Source organism: Equus caballus, chromosome 25, assembly GCF_041296265.1.
Source record: "Equus caballus isolate H_3958 breed thoroughbred chromosome 25, TB-T2T, whole genome shotgun sequence".
Taxonomy (NCBI): domain Eukaryota; kingdom Metazoa; phylum Chordata; class Mammalia; order Perissodactyla; family Equidae; genus Equus; species Equus caballus.
In genome coordinates, this window is record NC_091708.1 from 34,006,287 (window position 1) to 34,012,501 (window position 6,215).

Here is a 6,215-nt window from a genome sequence, read left to right on the forward strand (position 1 = left end):
TGCACAGAGACAAAGAATGTGAGGATGTGCCGGCAGCCAACTGACAGGCCATCAGTCTCTGCCCAGACACCCTCTTCACAGCTCTAGACCCAGCCCGGATGCCACCCCACCCGCTGGTCACCCCCAGCACCAGGCCAGGAAGGGAGGCGGCCGGGGAAGGGGCTGTGGGGGAAGGCACGGAATCCGGAAGCCCCGAGGAACAGTCTTCAACCTGTGAATCCGGCCGCACCCGGCCCCGCAGTGTCCCTGCTCTTGCGTGTCCTGCTGCATGGCTGACCCCAGCCCGAGAGTCCCCAGGCTATCTGCTGGGCAGATGCCGTGAGCTGCTCCTAGGGAACAGCGCATTGGCACCTTGGCATGCTGGGCGAGGCTAGAGGCAATGGCTTTGGATGAGGAGGCCAAGGTTTAAAGCCCACCTCTGCCACTTCCTGGCTGGGAGACCTCAGGCAACTCAGCAACCTTTCTGTGCCTCAGTTTCCTCTTCTGTAAAGAGGAGCTATTTAACTTACTTGGTATCTGCTTGGCACTTGATGCTTAGTATATGACAAGAGGAAGGAGAGCTCAAAGGAAGAGACCCCCTGGGCCAGATTTATCGCCAGACACACATGTCAGAACTGTCACTCATGAGGGACTCCTGCCCATTCCCCAGCGGCTGGAAGCAACCAAATCTGGGTTTCTCAGCAAAACTCACACGGGTTTGTCTTTCTCGAAAAAGAGTCCCTTCCCACGCCCTGCGCGACCTTTCTTATGGACAGTATGCATTCAGGGCCCTCATGTGGCCTCGTCCTGGGGGGCAGGCTGCTCTGCTCATTTATGGAGACAGAACCCAAAACCTTGAGGGTCAAAGTCTCTTTCCCAAGGTCAGCAACTGGTAAAAAAGGAGACAAGACTTGAACCCATGCCTTCAAGCACTAAGAACAGTGTCCCCATCCCCCTGCTGCCTTGGTGAAAGATGGGCCTCCAGGTTGGGACATCCAGGCTGGCCCCAGTGCAGCCTCTGGAGCTGCCAGGTCAGCAGGGCCACCAACCACTGTCCCTTCTGCAGGGGTGCTGGACTGAGTGTGATCCAGGAAGGAGACGGCCTCCGTGCAGGTTCTTTGGGAAATACTGGTTCCAAGTGCCTGGGCATCACAGCTCAGGCGGCTGGGGGAGAGGAGGTTGAGGAGGAGGGAGAGGAAGCATATCTCCAGGGATCTATAGAGCCTAGAGACATGGGTTTCCTTGGAGACCCCACCTGTACCCCAACCTCATCCCTCCTGGGGGCTTTATTTGCATATAGGTGACCCACGCAACATGGGGCAGGGGAAAGGGCTCAGGGGATTACTAGCTGTGTGATCTCCAGAAAGGCACTCAACCTCTCCGAGCATCAGCTTCCTCATCTAGGAGATGGGAATAGCATTATGATAAGAATGACTGCTCCATGCCCAGCTCACTTATTCTAGCCCTAGCACCTAGCACAACGCCTCACATAGTAAATTCTTAATAGAAGTCTGTGGAGTGAGTGAGATGGGCTGAACCAAAAGAAAGGTGCAGAAAGAGGTTGGGCGTTGACCCATGTGGTTCCCTTCCCCCGATCCTAGCCCCAATCAGCAGGTGTCCCTGAGGCACGTCTGCAGACTCAGCCCCTCCCAGGATGTCATTACCAGTGGGTGGGCTCCAGACCCTAGAGCTGTGCTGTCCATGCAGTAGCCACTGGCCCCATGTGGCTGTTGAGCACCTGACATGTGGCTCGTCCAAGTTGAAGTGTGCTGTAAACATGGAATACATACCCATTTTCAAAGACTTTGAACCAAAAAGAATGTCAAATGTCTCATTCATAATTTTTTGTTTTGATAGCCTGTCGAAATGATAATATTGTGGACATACTGGGTTAAGAAAAATATGCTATGAAACTGACTTCTTCTATGTCTTTTTACTTTTGTGATGCGTTGCTAGAACATTTAAAATGACATGTGCAGCTCGCCTTTGTGGCCTGTTACGTTTCTGTTGCAGAGCAGCGATCTAGAAGATGCTGCAGCCCCCAACCCCAGAGGAGTCAGGAAAGACCTTGGACACCGAGTTACAGCAACCCCATGGCCCTGGCCCAGGGCACTCAGGCCCAGGGCACAGCACATGGGGTCTACCTCAGTTTCCACATCCAGCCCTCCAGTTCTTCATAGTCCCAGCATCCTGCATCCCACCTGGAATTACCCCACAGCCTCCTTCCTGACCTGTAATGGCATCTGTTCAGAGCCACACCCACCAACACAGAAGGGGCCTCAGGGGGTACGTCCACCGACTGACCCACTCAAGCTAAGGCCAACCAGCCATTTTACCTTTTCCATCTCTCTCAGTCCTTACACTTCTCTCTGTCCCTTCTGCTAGTCCTCTAGTCCAGGTCTTATTCATTCATTCATTGGGCAAGCGTTCATGGAGCACCTTTCTACCAGGCACTCTTCTTGATGCTTAATATATACCAGTGAACAAAGCAGACAGACCCCTCTGCTCTTGTGAGCTGACATCCTAGTGGGAAGACAGACAATAAACAACAGACATTATAAAGTACATGGTATGTGATCGAAACTATAAATACTAATTAAAAATGATGGAGCCAGGTAGGGAGGACCAGCCTCTACCCTGGTCTCCTTGATTTCTTTCTTGCCCCTTTGACTCATGCTCCATGAGGTGCTGGAGGGATCTCAGGCCCAGCCATGCTACCTCTCTGCTTCAAAGCCTCCAAGTGAAGGGCCAAGCTCCTTAGCCTGGCATGCAAAGCCCCGCAGGATCTGGCCCTGCCAGCCTCATCCTCCTGCCCGGCGGCTCCCTGGGGTGCTCTCTAGCACCTCCCTGTCATTCCCTCTGTTCCCTCGCTTATTATTCCTAGAGGCTCCACTCACTGTCAGGAAGGTTTGCGTCCAGCCACATGTGGATCTCCGCATCCTGGGCCTGCGTGTGTGCTCCAGCTACACGTCTGTTGCTGCTATAGCTCACACATGTGTGCAGATTCTGTGTGAGCAGACATGCCACGTTCCCATGTGTGCTCCCCCTCGGAGAGGCTCAGCTGGGCACAGGAGCTGCCCAGGTATGTCTTGACTTCCCAAAGCCTCAGCAGGAACAGCCGCTGCGACTCAGAAAGTCGCCATGGCAACCGCCAGGCCCTCTGCCATCTCCTGCAATCAGCGCTGGGACCAGGCCACCCGCTGGGCTTCCTGGGGATTTGTTCCCTACGTTGTGTGTGTCGGGGGATATCCTAACCCTCTCCCTCCTCTCTTCTCCTGTTCTCCCCTCCCCCACCCCCAGCATGGCAGGGCTGCCTGGCTGGGACAGCATAGTGTTTGGGAGAGGCCTCCTCAGAATTGAGAGCAGGGACTGGAGTTCTGGTCTCAAATAAACTGGCGGCACCTTATCTGGCCTTGGGTAAATCCTTCCTCTCTCTGCACCTCTGTTTCCCCATCTGTGACGTGTCTCCCTTACAGGGTCACTGTGGGGTCTGGTGCAATGATGTGGCATAGGTGTTAGGTGCTCGATTAATGCTGTTATCAAAGTTAAAGGTCTAAAACAACCCCTCACCTTTACAGAGTTTCAAGGTGCTTCCTATCTGTTGGTTCACGGCAGCCCTTGAGGAGGATTTTTAATGTCAGTTTGACAGAAGAGGAGCCTAAGGTCAGAGCAGTGGAGAAAAGGGCCAAAGTCCCCAGCCCAGCTGGAGGGGGCGGGTCAGGAATGCTGTGAAGCCCCAGGAGACAGGCTTTCTGGGAGGGATGGTCCTTTCTCTGCCAGCACAAACAGAGGACCCTGCCTTCCTTCCACTTCCTGATAAGAGTCTGGCCCTCATCTCCTGGGCTGGAGCTGGGGAGTAAACGGGGGTGCCTCTCAGATCCCGGGGTCCTCAATGCAAAGAGCCCTGGATTGGCAGGCAGGAGATCTGGGTTCCAGTCCCGACTGGCTCTGTGACCTCAGGAGAGGGGTCATTTGCCGTCTCTGGGCCTCACTTGACTGGTGCTCTAGATTCGAAGATGAACCAGCTCACCCCCAAGGGCTCAACCCACTCCTAGGGGCTGTGGTTTCTATTCTCTGTCAAGACGAGCTCAGGGGACGTTGCAACCCTGGGCAACAGTGACCCGTGAGTTTGCCAAACACCAGGCTCGGACATCTCCCACCAGCTGATGGGCCTTGCTTCACACGCATCACAGAGAGTCAGGAAATGGAACAGCGTTTGTGTTCTCCCAGCTCCATAGGGCCTTGAGTTTCTTAATTAGGAGGCTGCAGTGTCTATTTCTCCATCTCACTCCAATTCCCGCCAGAAAAGTCACCAAAGTAAGGGAAAAGCCGTCACGTGCTTCCCATGTGCCTCATGCCACTTTTATGCCCGTGACCCACTGAATTCACGCAACCACTCTGCAAAGTAGTCTTATGGCATAAATTTCATGGGTGAGGAAACAAAGGCTCAGAGAGCTGGAGTGACTTGCTCAAGGTCACACAACTGAGTGGCAGAACTGGGATTGGAACCCAGGCCAAACTGACTGCAGGGGGAAGACCACCCTTGATTTCTGCTTTACTTGGTTACCTTGTCCCACACTCAGTGACAACTCTGGTCCCTGAAATTCCTCTTCTTCTTCTTCCTGGGGCCCCAGGTGCTAACTGTGGCACCCCTTCCTCATCATCCAGGCAGGAAGATGCTTAGACTCAGAATTCCAGAGCATCAGAGGCAAGAATGCCCTTTCAGTTGACCCAGACCAGCCTTACCTGACCAGTTTTGCCTCCATATGAGGAACTCCAGATGAGGAAACTGAGGCCCTGTGAGCCAGAGCCAGTCCTGGACCCAGAATTAAAGGTGCAGCCTCCTATCCCGCTATGAGGTGTGGTGGAAGGGAGTCCCATCCAACAGGAGTCGAAGGGCTGCAGGCCCTCAGAAAGAGGGACATCAGAGGAGCTCTGGGGGTGCCTCCTGGGTCAGGCAGGTCTGCTGGTCGGGGCTGGAAGCCTTCGGATTTGGACCCGCAGAGAGGAGAGGGAGCAGGCCAGACGTGAGGGTGGGGGTTGGGTGGCCTGGCTGACCAGAGGGGTCAGGCAGCTTTGGCTGGGCTCCCATCTCCAGCCCGAGGGCGAGCGCGTGAGGTGGAGCTGAAACATTCAAGCAGCTTCCTCTCCTTTGTTGGGAGTGATGTCGCCCATTTCCTGGATGTCCAAGAACCGGCTTCAAACAATAGCGCTGTCAGGAAGCCAGGAAGGGGCTGCTGCCCTGTGCCTGGTCCTGCCCCATCCCTCCCCACCTCCTGAGACCTGACCAGGCTGTTCTTTAGGCTTATCTCTTTGAGTCTGATGCCTCCCTCTGTCACCAGCCAGCTGTGTTTCTGTGGGCCAGCCACCTAACTTCTCTGGGCCTCAGCTCCCCAACTAAAACTTGGGGAAAATATCTTTACCTAGCAGAACTGACACATTGATCAAAGGAAGTAATAACAATAGCAGGAGGAGGAGGAGGAGTAGTAATAGTAGTAATGATAGTAGTAGTAGTAAAAGTAGTAGTAGTAGCAATAATAGTAGTAGTAGTAGTAATAGTAATAGTAGTAGTAGCAATAGTGGTAGTATTAATTGTAGTAGTGGTAATAATATTAGTGCTGGTAGTAGTAATAATAGCAGTAGTGGTAATAGTTGTCATCCTAGTAGTAGTAGTATTAGTAGCAGCAGTAGTAGTAATAGTCATCGTCATAGTATTAGGAATATTAGTAGTAACAGCAGTGGTAATAGTAATAGTCGTAGTAGCAGTGATGGTAGTAACAGCAGTAGTAATAATAGTTATAGTAATAGTAGCTAAAACACCATACATAGATAATACGTGAGGAAACGCTTAGCACTTAGTAGGCATTTGGAAAAATGTGACTGTGACTCGAATCATGGAAATTGCCAGCTCATGCTTTTCCAGCCTGCCCACATGCATTGCCTGTGCATAGTGGGGTAAGACTGGTGAAGACTGACAGTTCTGGAGTCAGACAAAATTGGGCTTAAATCCCAGTTCTGCCATTTACGAGCTGTGTCCCCCAGGACAATAACGTGGCCTTTCTGGGCTTCGGTTTCCTCTAAAATAAAGCAAAATAGGAACAATGAGAATACCTATTTCGTGGTGGCACTATGAGGGATAATGTACAATGAACGTGCGGCCTTTGGCGCCGTGCCTGGCAAGAATAGGCCCCAGCCAATGTTAGCTGTTGCTGGTGCTCTTTCCACGATGGGCCCCC